The sequence below is a fragment of the Chiloscyllium plagiosum genome, chromosome 11, assembly GCF_004010195.1.
Source record: "Chiloscyllium plagiosum isolate BGI_BamShark_2017 chromosome 11, ASM401019v2, whole genome shotgun sequence".
Taxonomy (NCBI): Eukaryota; Metazoa; Chordata; class Chondrichthyes; order Orectolobiformes; family Hemiscylliidae; genus Chiloscyllium; species Chiloscyllium plagiosum.
Window position 1 is genome coordinate 65,592,661 of NC_057720.1, and position 16,091 is coordinate 65,608,751.

General features: G+C 41.7%; 1 protein-coding gene across 4 annotated transcripts in view; it reads left to right on the forward strand.

Moving 5' to 3' along the window:
• LOC122554489 (KN motif and ankyrin repeat domain-containing protein 1-like) overlaps positions 1-16,091 on the forward strand; it is a 133,652-nt gene that overhangs the window by 64,218 nt on the left and 53,343 nt on the right. The window contains exon 1 of one of the 4 annotated variants that reach the window (XM_043699599.1): positions 1,222-1,242. The exons of the other annotated variants lie outside the window; for them this stretch is intronic. The gene's annotated coding sequence lies outside the window, so the exon portion shown is untranslated. Of the gene's footprint in view, positions 1-1,221; positions 1,243-16,091 lie in introns of those variants that run through there. 4 annotated transcript variants of the gene reach the window in all.

Consider the following 16,091-nt stretch of genomic DNA (forward strand, 5'->3'; position numbering starts at 1 on the left):
GCTCTTTTGAACTTGTCTTTCTTCTTTCTTCTAAACCTCAAACACACTTTTCTATACACTCTTCCTCCTTTTTGGATTCCACCATTGTTTCATTAACAAGACTCACTGCATCATCTCCTAAACAATTTTAAACACACCAACGCTCCCTTTTTATCGAGTACTGCGGTATGTCAATATTTGATGGCAAAAATGCAAACACTCTAATGACGCCCTGAGATTTTATAAAATACTATCAGACAAATCTGCTGTATGTTCAGAGAGCATGGTCAGTCTGTCCTGCTGTAATTTTGGATGTTAGGACAGACATAGCAAAAACTAAACAGTTAATTAGAGGAAACACATTTAAGTATGAAGTATCTGAAGCAAAGTCAAATAATCAGAAACAGATCTAATTAGATTTGAAGTTAATTTCATATTAGCTGTAATTTCAGTGCTGAATACGGCTCATTAAACAAAGTGATTGGGCTCATTTATGGGCTCATTATTGTAGGAACAGATTACAAAAGGAATGTTGAAGACTATAAGCACACAGTCGGCAGATGGGTTTAAGCAAAACAATCCTTGCTTAACAGTCCGTGTTTATCGCATGTTTGTCAAGTTGATACTGCACATTAAGAATTCCGATACATTGAGGCCATGAAGCAACCACAGCTGAATTACTCTCCTTCCTTCAGCTTCAAAACAATTCTAAATTCTTTCAACTTCCTGTGCTTAAAAAAGTTGCCTCTTTATTGGGTAATCCATGTTCGCAGCTGCACCACTGTAAACCATCCACATTTTGATGGCTTTAGCCCAAAGTCAGTGTTTCCACTACTGGAGTTTAAAATCATCATGGAGTCTGATCCAAGCTGTTATGATCTCACAACCTTCAATAAACAATTCTGCCCCCCTTTAGTACACGGTTTAAATACTCACTGCTCACAATTTGAGTTGGTTAACAAGGTAAACTGAAGTGTGGATATGCTTTTGGATGTGTCTGTTGTGACTGTAGAAAGTGGTATAGTTCAGGAGTTAAATCCATATCAGCCAAAAACAATTTATCAGCTTTGAAGCTATAGGAAAAGCTGCAAGTTATATTAAAATTCAGCTGTGTAGAATTTGCAATCGTTGTCCACAGCTGGTACACATTTGTTGGTTCTATTGTTTTTATACCTGACTCCACTGTCAGAAGTGAAGAAGATCACCCATCTATCAATCTTCTTGACCTCTCCATGGTAACTCAAAGACAAAGAGAAATTCCAGGTATATTCGCCTGTCAATGTTTGTTGAGATTTTGCTTGTTATGTTGACTGGCAAGGGAATTATTTGCAGCAATCATGTTTTTTGATGTGTGTCAGAATAGGTGGACAATAATGTTTTGGTGAGGTTTGGGCATTTCTGGGAAAACCAGTACATGTTGCCCATCCCTAAATACCCTTGAGAAAGTGGTGATCTCCTATCTTACTGAATCATTACGTTCATCTGGTGTAGGTAACCAACTGTGCTGTTTGGCAAAGAATTCAAGGGTTTCAAGTCAGTGGCTATGATGGAATGGTGAATTTATCTAAGTCAGGATGGTTTATAAGTTTATGGGTGGTCCCATGCATTTGCTGGCTATGTCCTTCTAGGCAATAGAAGTCACTGGCTTGGAAGATGCTGTCAAAGGAACTTTGCATTGTACAATGCATCTTGTATACTATACACATTGCTGCCACTTTGTGTCAATGGTAGAAGGAATGAATGTTTAATTTGGTGGTATCTTTTTTGTTGTCTGGATGGTGTGGAGCTTTTTGAGTGTTGTTGGAGTTATACTTATCCAGGCATCTGGGGAGTATTCCATCACACTCCTGACTTGTAGCTGATGGGCAAAATTAGGGGAATTCAGGGAACTTGCCACATAATTCAGATCTCTTACTAGCTTTTGTGGTCACAAACAATACTTATATGTCTGGTCCAGTTCAGTTTCTGGTCAATAGTAACCTCCAGGATATTAATAGCATCAGTTTGGGCAGCCAGCAATCTGCACAAGTCAGTGGGAACAGTGGGTGCAACTGATAGACCCACATTCAAGGTGAAACATGTGGGACTGATAGGTACTTGTGAGACCAATAGACACCACACTCGGGGTGAAACACATGGGACCAACAGGTACCACACTCCGGGTACAACACGTGGGACTGATAGATACCACACTCAGGGTGAAACAGAGCAACACCTGCACCAGCCCTAATCTGTCACAGAGCTGATCCTGCTTGGAAAGTGATACTTTGGGCAGCAGAGTGGCTCAGTGGTCAGCACTGCTCCCTCACAACGCCATAGACCCGGGTTCAAATCCTGCTTTGGGCAGTTGTCTCTTTGGAGTTTGTACGTTCTCCCTGTGTCTGTGTGGGCTTCCTCCGAGTGCTCTGGTTTCCTCCCACAATCCAAAAGTGTGCTGTTCAGGTGAATTGGCCATACTAATTAAATAGGAGAAAGTGAGGACTGCAGATGCTGGAGATCAGAACTGAAAATGTGTTGCTGGAAAAGCGCAGCAGGTCAGGCAGCATCCAGGAATTCCTGAAGAAGGGCTCAGGCCCAAAATGTCGATTCTCCTGCTCCTTGGATGCTGCTGACCTGCTGCGCTTTTCCAGCAACACATTTTCAGCTCATACTAATTAGATGTTAGTCAGGGTAAATATAGCGTACGGTCTGGGTGGGTTACACTTTGGAGGATTGGTGTGGACATGTTGGGCTGAAGGGCCTGTTCCCATTCTGTACAGAATTGAATCTAATCTATGGTCCCTATCTCTCATTTGGACATTCAGTGGGAGAGGAGAAAATAAGAGTCCCTCCAGATACATACACACATTCACTCTTTTCATTAAGAAACACTCTATTCCTTTCAACTGTTGTCCATTTATCCTGTCTGTCATCCTGGCTTTAGCAACAGTGCCTTTTGTCACCTAAATCCATTACATTGGCAAGTTGGGCTGCACATCCTCTCATTCCCTTCATACTCCTGCAATTAAGGGCTTGAGACCTTTTCTGAAGTATTAATGGTGCTTTATAAATTTGTATTGTCATTTTTGTTTGCATGCATTCTTCAGTACAAGTGAAAGAATTTGCTATCCCCTATATTATAAGACCTAAATCCAACTGCTGATATTTGGGCTTTCTTAGGGGCTGTGTCAGGCTTTCTTCATTGAAGCAATTAGTCAGTTTTCCCTGGTGTTTAAATTAGTATCCTTTCCTAGGCATATTGAACTTTGTTCCTCAGTAACTCCCCCCTTTCCCTTCCTCTTATAGTTCAAAGGCAGCTTTAGATTGGCTAAAACCTGCTGCTGAAGTTGTCCGCTTATCTTTTGCAACTTTTTGAAGGTCAGCAGCATTGACTTTTATTTAATATACTTAATAATTGAAAAGCAGTTACCGAAATACTAACCTTGGGCAGAATGCTTTCAGCCTGATGGAAATAGGTTTAGCATCTGTGGTTGGTAAATCCAGGACTGGATTAGAATTCAGCCCGGGTGACCACAGAAGGCCTGAGGACAAGGCCCAAAGACCAGAATATGACCTGATTTTCCCCTGAGGTAGAGCAGGGTGGAGGAATGGAGTGGAGCAGGCTGGAAGCCAGAGCAGCGTGACCCCAATGTAAATAAACCATCACCGCTTCATATGTGCAGATATACAGAGGTGAATGCACAATGAAAACCTCTAAATAAAACATATATCTTTCAATAAGCCTATCTGAAGTTTGAAATACTTTCAAAGGAAAACAAGTTACAATTAATTAGCATGTATGAAAATTCTTAATGTACAGAACAATTATACAGATCAGTACTTGCCAAATAGAACCAGCAAGACAACCTGCAAAAAAAATTAAAACATTTTCTTTTGATATTCTTGAACAGTAAAGTCGCAGATCACGCCCTCCAATGATAAACAACAAGCTTTCTCATGTTCCCTACATCGATTAAGGCAGACAGCTTTCCTTCAAACATTGTTGTCCACAGCTCATTTGTGATGTTTTTCAGATGCAAAGTTGACCTTTCTCCTAAGGAATTTGTTATCATTAGTCTCAAAAAAGAGCTGCAATATTGCTCTTACATTAGGGAAAACCAACCGAATCTCATCTTGGATGCTGACTGGATGTAGGTCCAAGTGGCATAAGTGCCCTTTATCTGAATAATTTTCTTTGATGTAAGCTTCGAAGTGCTTTATTTTTACAACTCAGTTAACAACAACATTCTGGATCAATGGTGCTGGAAGAGCACAGCAGGTCGGACAAGTCCGGACAGGTCAGGGGATCGAGTTTCTGGAGGTTAGAAGCTAGGATGAGGTGGGGGAAGGGGAAATGAGGAAGCTGTTGAAATCCACATTGATGCCCTGTGGTTGAAGTGTTCCGAGGCGGAAGATGAGGTGTTCTTCCTCCAGGCGTCTGGTGGTGAGGGAGCGGCGGTGGAGGAGGCCCAGCACCTCCATATCCTCGGCAGAGTGGGAGGGGGAGTTGACATGTTGAGCCACTGGGCGATTTGGTTGATTGATGCGGGTGTCTCTGAGATGTTCCCTAAAGCGCTCTGCTAGGAGGTGCCCAGTCTCTCCAATGTAGAGGAGGCCGCATCGGGAGCAACGGATACAATAGATGATATTAGTGGATGTGCAGGTAAATCTTTGATGGATGTGGAAAGCTCCTTTGGGGCCTTGGATGGAGGTGAGGGAGGAGGTGTGGGCGCAGGTTTTACAGTTCCTGCGGTGGCAGGGGGAGGTGCCAGGATGGGAGGGTGGGTCGTAGGGGGGCGTGGACCTGACCAGGTAGTCACGGAGGGAACGGTCTTTGCGGAAGGCGGAAAGGTGTGGGGAGGGAAATATATCCCTGGTGGTGGTGTCTGTTTGGAGGTGGCGGAAATGTCGGCGGATGGTTTGGTTTATGCGAAGGTTGGTAGGGTGGAAGGTGTGCACCAGGGGCGTTCTGTCCTTGTTGCGGTTGGAGGGGTTGGGTCTGAGGGCGGAGGTGCGGGATGTGGACGAGATGCGTTGAAGGGCATCTTTAACCATGTGGGAAGGGAAATTGCGGTCTCTAAAGTAGGAGGCCATCTGGTGTGTTCTATGGTGGAACTGGTCCTCCTGGGAGCACATACGGCGGAGGCGGAGGAATTGGGAATACGGGATGGCATTTTTGCAAGAGATAGGGTGGGAAGAGGTGTACAACATTGTCAGGGTAACCTTTTTACCAAGAACTTTTACAAGTCCCTGCAGCTATTTATCCAAGACATCTAAATTAACCAAAAACAATTTTTTTTGGCATCATGGGAACAGGAGCAGGCCATTCAGCCCATCAAAGCTGCCCTGCAGTTCTAAATCATAGCTGATTACCTCCTCAATGCTACTTTCTCACGCTGTTCCCACATCCCTTAATATCACTAGTCTCAAGAAACCTGTCAGTTTTTTTTCTTGAACCTGCTCAATGATTGAGCCTCTATAGTTTCCTAGAGTAAAGAATCCTAAAGACTCAACATCCTCAAAGTGAAGCAATTTCACCTCATCCCAGTCTTAAATAATCTGCCTCTTATTCTGAGATTATGGGTTTTTTATTTTCATATATGCTGAGATTTCTTTTAAGGTGGTTTCAGCATCCATCATAGGAACAAAGGATTTCACTTGGAAGTTGTCTCTCGGAGATGGCATTTGGTGCATCACCATCAATGACTTCTTTTTTCCCAATTCTTTTCCGTTTATTCACACTCTTGTAGTTTACATCAGTTAGGTTTTCTTTTGCTTTGAGTTCAATCTTCTACATTTACAATTTGAAGAAAAAACATAATCCATATACTTCAATGTTACATACATTTCCCTGGTGTCAATAGAAATGAGGGCTTTTCACACATCATTAGATTTTATTTTGAAAATAATTTTGTTTTGAAGGAAATTGCTTAGGTATCAAAACTACATTTGCATTTATTATTGTCTTGAAAGAGCGATTTAAGGCACTTTTATTTAGCAATAGAAGCATCCAACTGGATCATGTGACTGTGAGGTCAAGAGAAAAGGGCAGAATCGTAGAGGTGTTTTCAACTCCATTTGTAATGTTGCAGTTCCTCAGTTTGAGACACAGGAGCCTGTGAGTCCGAACGCTGCACTTCTTCAATGGAGCCTCGGAATAGATTTGTTGGGCTGAAGGGCCTGTTTCCATGCTGTAGGGATTTTATTCTGTAAAATCAAAGCTTTCTGATATGTCCAAGTAGGACTGTTCTATATAAAAATTGTGTAGTCATATAGGAGTATTATTGTCATATCAGAATGAAAAAATTCTATTTCAGTAAGTTTTTTCCCTGTCTTCTTTAGTTTTCAATCAGTTATGTGAAACTTTAAATTTTAGTAGTCATTTTCCTCATAGTTAGAGGGTCCCTCACAATGTGGTGCCCTGAACTGTATCTTACTTAGCTTATGCCTCAGTATGGTATTGCTGCTTTCCAAGGCAGGCTGGCTGGAAAACTAGGGTTCATAAATTAAAATAAAACAATCTCTAGCTCTCACTCTTCACAGCCCCTTACTTATTGTCACCCCATACACTCTGCATGCTCCCTCAAAAACAACTCATGTCTCCTAATGCCCTCCAATCCATTACCAGTGGCTCCTCATACCCCCATGCCACATTATGCCCTTCTATCCATCCTCCATAATCCATCATAGTCTCCAAATCACTATGCACCTGTCTCAATCCCCTACGGTCCCTCATAACCCATATGCCAACTTAATGCCAACTCATGCTAACCCATAGTTCCATCCACAACGCTCTCTCCTTCATCTACTATATTAACCTAACTAGTACCCATGCACACAACAAAAGAAAAGTAAATATTATCTCTTTAAACAGATCATTTATCACAGACAATACTCAGGTAAGAACTCTTATTCATTAAATATGTTTCAACGATTCTTGTCAGGTTTGACACTTATAGAATAATAGAGTCAAACTACACGGAAACAGACCCTTCAGTTCAACGAGTCTGCACTAACCAGACACTTTCATCTGACTTAGTCCCATTTGCCAGCATATGGTTCATATCCCTCTAAACCCTTCCTATTCATATACCCATCCAGATGTCTTTTAAATGTTGTAATTCCACCACTAATTCTGGCAGCTCATTCCATACACACACTGACCACAGCATGAAAAAGTTGCCCTTTTAAATCTTTTCCCTCTCATGTTAAACCTATGCCCACTAGTTTTGGACTCTCCAAACCTAGGAGAAAAACCTTTGCTATTCCCCTCATCCATGGCCGTCATGAATTTGTAATTCTCCTAAAGGTCACCCTTCAGCCTCCGATGCTCCAAAGAAAGAGGCCCCAGCCTCTTTAGCCTCTCCCTATAGTTCCAGTCCTGGCAACGTCCTTGCAAATCTTCTTTGCACCCTCTCAAGTTTAACATCATCATTCCTATAGAACGATGACCAGAATTGTATGCAGTACTCCAAAAGTGGCCTCACCAATTTCCTATACAGCCGTAACATGACATCCCAAATCCTATACTCAATGTTCTAACCAATGAAGGTACATATGCCAAAAGCCTTCTTCAGCACCCTGTCTACCTGTGACTTCATGTTCATGGAAATATGTACCCCTAAGACTCTTTGTTCAGCAACACTCCCCAGGGCCTAAAATTAACTGTATTAATCCTGCCCTGTGTTATGGACTAGGCCAGACCACTCAAAATATTCTTAAGCGGGCAGCCCAGACCATAATTTTGCAATTTGTTTTGGGTAAGTGTACAGTGAAAATTATCCAATGTAAGTTAGCTAGGTTGACTACCAGGTTTTAAAACTGATAAAAATTTATTCACAAAATTTTGGAATGCAACACAAAGAATAGAATAAAGAACACCTATAGAACTCACTTGACTTAATTATGCTGTTCTGAATATACACAACAATCCCAATAAGCAAACCCCTTTAAACACAGTAAAAATGAAGCAAAGGCTTACAAGTTGAAGTTAGAAGGGCAGAAGGAGAGAGAGCCTAGCAGCTTGTTTCCACACAGCTCCACAGGTGAACCCCTAACTAAAGTTATGAACTGAACTGCTCAGCTAGAGAGATGGCCACGCTCCCTTGACTTATACAGGTTACTTAAAAAAACATAAAAGCTTTGGCGTAAAGTCTCACCTAACTACATATGAACAAAAAGGCCTTTTATCTTTGTACCAAACCCAGCCGTTTTGGAGTCCAGAGTGTTTCGCAATCACTCTGAAGAAAACCAAGGATACAGTATCTTTGAGAAAAGGAACAGTTTTAGAAAAAAGGACTAGCTTTGTGACACCTGGTTTGCCTTACTAAAATACAACATCCTCCATTTATCTAAATTAACTCCATCTGCCACTCCTTAGTCTATTGGTCCAACTGATCAAGGTCCTATTGTACTCCAGGATAATCTTCTTTACTGTCCATGGTACCACCTCTTTTGGTGTCATCTGCAAACTCACTAACCAACCTATATTCACAAATAAATCTTTATATAAGTTATGAAAAGCAGTGGACCCAATATTGATCTTTGCAATAAACCACTTGTCACAGGCATCCAGTCCAAAAACAATTATCTACCACCATCCAATTGCCTAGCTCCCCCTGGATCTCATGTGATTTAATCTTACTAACTAACTTACTCACCACCATGCAGAACCTCATCAAACACTTTGTGAAGTCCACAAAGACAATGTGCTCCACTCTGTCTTTATCAATCTTCTTCAAAACATTCAATTTTGTTAATGAGATACGATTTCCCACACACACAGCCATGTTGACTATCCCTAATCAGTCCTTGTCTTTCCAAATACATGTAAATCCTGTCCCTCAAAATCCCCTCCAACAACTTAATCATCACTCACATCGGGCTCACTGGTCTACAGTTCCCTAGCTTTTCTTTACAGCCTTTCTAACATAATGGTACTACATTGGCCAATTTCCAGTCTTCTGGCACCTCAGCCATGGCTGTCAATGATACAAATATCTCAGAAGGGGCCCAGCAATCTCTTCCCTAGCTTCCCATGAAGTTCTGGGGAACATCTGATCAGGTCACGGTGATTTATCTACCTTTATTCATTTTAAGACTCCCAGCACCTTCTTTTTGATAATACAAACTCTTCAAAATGTTAATATTTATTTTCCCAAGATCCCTATCTTCCAAATGCTTCTCCGCGATAAATACTGATGCAAAATGTTCATTTAGTAGCTCACCCTTCTCATGTAGTTCCACACACAGACGGCCTCTTTGACAGCTAGACAATTCCAAAGGGTTTATGCAGCTTTAGACACAACCTTCTGTATTAATAACAATCCAAAAATATACCTGATGGCCAATCCACCCCCAACTCCCCAGGTATCTGATCCCCTTAAAGGTGTCCCAGGATTGTGCCCCTACTGGTACATTACCTCTCCAAACAGATATCCTGCCTATCCAAACAAGTCCATAAAGTTCAAATCTGATCTTAGCTAGACCAGAGTGCACCAGATGCCAAAATCCCTCTGCAATGATGGTAGCTGGTTAGTTCAATGGCCAGCTGCCTTCCTAAAAGCCTCATGCTGGTATGAGAATGGGAGGTGTCCCATTGGATATGGACTTTGTAATTTCAGGCCACTTCTGCACTAACTGCCGTGGCAAGAACTTGGGCCAGGAAGTGTACATGGGTTTACACGCGATCATGTTTATGCTGTTCACCCCACCCCCACCAAGAGTTTCTCAATTCTCTTGGCAGATGGTCCCACGGGTGTCTTCCTGTCCTTGAGGAATATCACCTCACCTTGAACTCTCAAATCTCTTAGCAGAATCTCCCAGTATGAATAAAAAACATAGAAAGTACCCTTTCCAAGTTTTCCCTCCATTGGTTGCTGCAGCCTCAAAAGTCCTAGCATTGCTGAGTGTTTGTGACCCATGCCAACTTCTATTTGATTAAACATCCCTCCTTAGACAGAATGGATGTAACCCTCCACTTGCCTTAGGTGATAGGTTACAGTGCTCACTGATCTGGGATGCTAATGCTGTGGCTTAGTTTAAAAAAAAACAAAGGACATTGCATGATTTAATTAATTGGGTTACCAGCCCAAAATAGTCACCACCACTCTGACATGGTCCATAGGAAACGGGTTCCTTCCAGTAATTCACTGGGGCAGCAGCTGGGAGTAGAAAACTCCAGTTTATAGAGAAAAGGAAGTAGACTGATTTTACTTGTACCATGTCAGAGGACAAAAAGACTTTCATTCAGTCTGCAATCTGAGTTCAATTCCCGGCCAACTGGAGATAAAAGGCCCATGGAATAAACCACTACAGCATAAATATTGAATCTATTTACAAATTAATGGACGGATGTGCAGGCAGATTATTCCCGCAGGTTAAGAAAGGAAATAGTTTGCTCACTGAACTACTGATTTTCTGTACAAAAGACAATTCACATGCACCCTTCCGATCTGGCAGCATTTACGGTCATAGTGACACTGTTCAGGTTGATGACCTTTCCTCAGCAGTAATACTGTTGCTCTCTGCGTAGAGGTTATCTGACCTGCTGAGAATATTTTTATTTTATTCAGACTGGTCAGGAGGGCCACTCAGTGGCAAATGAAGTTGAATTCAGATAAATGTGAAGTGATGCACTTGGTCAGGACAGACAGGACAAGGCAATATATGATAGGGCACTGGGAAGCACTGAGGATCAGAGGCACCTTGGTGTGTTTGCCCACCAGTCCCTTCAGATAGTGGGACAGATGGGTGAAAAGCTTAGAAAGTCGTATGGCACAATGGCCTTTACTAACTGAGGTACAGCAGCTGAGAACAGGAAAATGATGCTGGAACTGTAGACAATGTTGGTTAGGATTCAGCTACAGCATTGTGCACTGTTCTGGAATCCACATTATAGGAGGGATGTGAAAGCGCTGCAGAGGGTGCAGGGGAGGGTGCGGGATGTTACCTGGGCTGGAGAGTTTTAATTATGGACAGGCTGGGATTATGTTCTTTGGAGCAGATGAGATTGAGGGAACATGACTGGGAGGGTGGCGGGAATCTGGAACTCTCTGCCTGTAAAGATGGTAGAGGCAGAAACCCTCATAACATTTAGGAAGTCCTTAGATGGGCACGTGCAATGCCAAGGTGTACAAGGCTATGGCCAATTGGTGGAAAATGGAATTTCAATAGTTAGATTGTTGTTTGTGCCTGGCATGGATGTGATGAGCCAAAGGGCCTTTTTCTGTTTCCCAGAATATCTATGATTCTATATTTCTATTTCAGATTTTCAGCATGCCAAGTATTGTTTCTATACACTTCTCTATCCACTCTCTCTGCTCATTTCCTTTCCTGATAGTAATGATTCCATGTTTGCATGTCATCTACTGGGTGTAAGCAAAGTCAACAGGGAGAACTAGCCATTTGGATACAGAACTGGCTCAAAGATAGAAGACGGAGGGTCGTGGTGGAGGGTTGTTTTTCAGACTGGAGGTATGTGACCAGTGGAGTGCCGCAAGGATTGATGCTGGGTCAACTATTTTTTGTCATTTATATAAATGATTTGGATATGAGCATAAGAGGTATAGTTAGTAAGTTTACGAATGACACCAAAATTGTGGACAGCGAAAAAGGTTACCTCAGATTACAATGGGAACTTGATCAGATGGGCTAATGGGCTGAGAAGTGGCAGATGGAGTTTAATTTAGATAAATGCAAGGTGCTGCATTTTGGGAAAGCAAATCTTAGCAGGACTTATACACTTAATGGTAAGGTCTGAGGGAGTGTTGCTGGACAAAGAGACCTTGGAGTGCAGGTTCATAGCTCCTTGAAAGTGGAGTCGCAGGTAGATAGGATAGTGAAGAAGGCGTTTGGTATCATTTTCTTTATTGACTATAGAATTTGGGAGGTCATGTTGTGGCTGTACAGGACATTGGTTAGGCCACTTTTGGAATATTGCTTGCAATTCTGGTCTCCTATTGGAAGGATGTTGTGAAACTTTTGAAAGGGTTCAGAAAAGATTTACAAGGATGTTTCCAGGGCTGGAGGATTTGAGCTATAGGGAGAGGTTGAATAGGCTAGGGCTGTTTTCCCTGGCGCATTGGAGGCTGAGGTGTGACCTTATAGAGGTTTACAAAATCATGAGGGGCATGAATAGGATAAACAGACAAAGTCTCTTCCCTGGGATCGAGGAGTCCAGAACTAGAGGGCATAATTTTAGGGTGAGAGGGGAAAGATATAAAAGAGAACAAAGGGACAACATTTTCACACAGAGGGTGGTACGTGTATGGAATGAGCTGCCAGAGGATGTAGTGGAGGCTGGTACAATTGCAACATTTAAGAGGCATTTGGATGGGTATATGAATAGGAAGAGTTTGGAGGGATATGGGCCGGGGGCTGGCAGGTGGGACTAGATTGGGTTGGGATATCTGGTCGGCATGGACTGGTTGGACCGAAGGGTCTGTTTCCATGCTGTACATCTCTATGACTCTATGACTCTAAAGCAGTTGAATTTCATATGTTGACCATGAATATCAGTGGGACCATGGAAGAGAGAGGAGATAGCAAACATTACAGTAAGTTTACATAGTCTTCATCTTGATCTACCTCTGTGTGGTGGGCTTTTACTTATTTTTATCTGATGTAGCAATACTTACGATAGTTCCTTTACACATATATTACAGTCACAGGCATTTGCATCATAAACTTGCATCATAAATATATCCTTCATTCTAGCTGTGAGACATATTACAACTTTATTCTTTTTTAAAAAGAAAAACAAACAAATCCAAAATAGATGTACATAATTGTACATAGGCATGTGTGTCAATTCAAGAACTATACAAACCAATAATGACAGGTTTAACAAGGTTAGCAATTCAAATATCAATGTCATGCTTTGGAGGTTTGACAATTCCTCTTGATCCAATGATCATATATCTGTCTGAAGAGGTACACGTTGTTCTCAGTTGCTCTTGCTTGAACTAGCTCTTGCATTGCTGCTACTCAATATTGGCACACAGTTATTGGAGTTTCCTTCTCACTTTCTTACCTTGACCTGACCTGGTCTCTGTTCCTTTGCAATGTACCACCATGATCAGCAATAATGTTATATGATCTTGGCTGGCTGCATATTCTAGAAATATTTGCTTGTATCCAAATATTTGTGACTGGATTCCTGACTCTCTCTCTCTCTCTCTCTCTCTCTGTGCCCAGTGTACAGTTGTGGCAGTTTTAAAGAATACTCAAAGACCAGCTTAAGGTTTAAATTCACTTGAGGATCGTCAGACTTCAACTCAGTTCATGCAGACAGAACCCTCAAGAAACTTTTGACAAGTTTGTCACAACATGTCACAGTTAAGGGCATGGATGTAATTTCTCTGACAAAGAATTCTGAGAGAAACTAATCAAATTAGTAGTCACCTCAACACCAGTGAAAGCTTATAGGAAGGATCTCCTTGGCAAAGGAAAGGCCCTACCATTAACACGTTGCTTGAAGATGGACACCAGCATGAAATGACAATGGCAAGCCAATGATAATTACTTGCTTTAGGGGCAGCCAACGCTATTGCTGCAGTCAGAAAAGTTCAACTAAAATAAGATAATCTGTAACAGATGCAGTTTGTAGTGGAATAGACCATATGTGACTCACTTGAATCAGCTGGGTAGTGGGGTGATGGTAACTTTCAGTCACATGTGGTCTGTTCCACTATAGTGGGTGTGGTTTGAATCTCAGTCTTATACCAAGATCTGTGCCCTGTCACTGCTGGACCGTTACTATTTATGAGGTAGAAGATTGTGGGATGCCAAGTTGACCTTGTATATTGGCACAACATTATGATTATGTCTATGCACAGAATTAGTGATCCATTATCTGCTGTGAGGCAGTCTGTACCATGGAATGCCATTTGCTGAGGTACACCTTTCAGGACGCAGAGTGATAATATATTGGCACTAGCTCTGGTCTCAATTTTAGCTTTTAACCTGTCATTTGCCTTTTCAGGACAGATAATGGGAATGATCGGAAAAGCTTCAGGTGCCACAGATGGGAAGACATTGACAGTTCTTAGAATGGGTTCCATGGTTGGGAGGTTTACCTTGATGTAAATCCTGTACTCTTTCTCTGACCCTCACTACAATCTGATGCAGCAATGACACATTAAGTCTATTTAAAATGAGAATTGGAGGAAGTGTAGCATAACCTGTTAATAGGGACAGAATAAGACACCCTATTAATTGGAAAAGTGTCAGAAGCTATTAATGGGTAAAGTGTAGGGTACCCTGTTAATTAGGACAGTATTAGATGCTGACAAGGTAAAGGGCCCTGATATGTTTGGAGCATTATTTATTATGTAATTTCAAGGTAAAGCTTCACATCAAATGCTTCTCTATAACTTTCATTTACTGAAAACTCAAAGGGAGAAATATCAGTTAATTAGATTATGTCTGTACCTGTACTCATCGGAGCAGCATGGAGAAAGGTTCTAATTCTGATTTTTAAAAATTCCTACACAGGTTGTGGGCATTGCTGGCTAGGCAGCATTTATTGCCCAGAGGGCAGTTAAGTATCAACCACATTGCTGTGGGTCTGGAGTCACATGTAGGCCAGACCAGGTAAGGATGGCAGTTTCCTTCCCTGAAGAGCATCGGTGAGCCAGATGAGTTTTTCCAGACAGTTGACAGTGGATTCTTAATTCTAGATTTTTATTGAATTCAATCTCAACCATCTGCAGTGGCAGGATTCAAACCTGGGTCCCTCAGGCATCACTGGGGTCTCCAGATAATACCACTCAGCCACTACCTCCCATTAATGTAAGAAGTTCAGTTACAGGCTTTTATCAATGGAGATAGGTCAATTATTAAGCCCTGCTTGAAGAGGATTGCTGATTTCTTCTCTGCCTAATATTGAAAGTCCCTGCTTTCCTGTTACCTCCAAAGCTCCCAAATGAACAACCATGGCCAGTCTCAGCCAAGGTCACTACATCAAACTGCTCTCAGTTTTAACAAGATTTTATCTCTGGTTGGAGGTGCTCCTGGCACTCTGACTACATGAACTTATTTATAACAATTGGCTCCTCTAAAATGAACTACCTTTGCTTGCAGTTTCACTCTACAAGTTGTGGTATATGTAGCAACACAGCATTCAAGAGAGTTCAAGAATACACATTTAGAGACAAACCCAGTCTCCCTTGTGTATCATTATAATTTATCATGTTGTAAATACTCACAACATGGTTCCCTCTGACAGTGGACTACATTAACAGTTTGTTTTATCTGTTGTTTTAGATTATCAAGTGTTTGTGGTACTGTGTATTGATTTAATTAATGAATTTTGTGCCATTTCTAATTTCATACTTGTAACTTTATGGAAATGTTGCTAATTGCTTTCACCCACCACATTGTGTACTGCTCTTTGTGAAATTTGGAGAGTGCGATGAGATGGGTCATTGAATACATGAAATGCTCCACTTGAGAACAGAACTCCCACAGTCCACCGCAATATCAGCATAGTATGAATGCAATTTTCACCTTCAGATCAAGGGGCCAACAAAACTAATGTGTGATTGTGAGCTGAGATAGCTTGCATGCCTGTAAACAGGCCGAGAAACTGACAGGAAGCACTGAAAGGCCATGAAGTTCTCTGCCCATCTGCATCCATTTCTAATGAGGAACTCGGTGCATTTGTAAATTCAGGAAGAGTATTCTTCCATCTGATTTGAATAGATGGCTGCGGTTTAAACCCTGAAAGTCCAGTGACACCTTGTTCAACAGGCCATTCCAAGTGTGTGAACCTGGAGAGATTCTGGCCAATTGTGATACAGTTGCCAACCCAGCCAAAATTACTCCAATCTACTTTTACTTCTCAGCCTGGTTCACTGAAAACAGTGATTGAGAATGACAAACCTGACAGAAATGATTTGGATATGAACATAGGAGGTATGGTTAGTAAGTTTGCAGATGTCACCAAAATTGGAGATCTAGTGGACAGCAAAGAAGGTTACCTCCGATTACAACAGGATCTTGATCAGTTGAATCAATGGGTCAAGGTGTGGCAGATGGAGTTTAATTTAGATCAATGCGAGCTGCTGCAATTTGGGAAGGGAAATTAGGGCAGGACTTGTATACTTAAATAGTAAGGTCTTGGGAAGTGT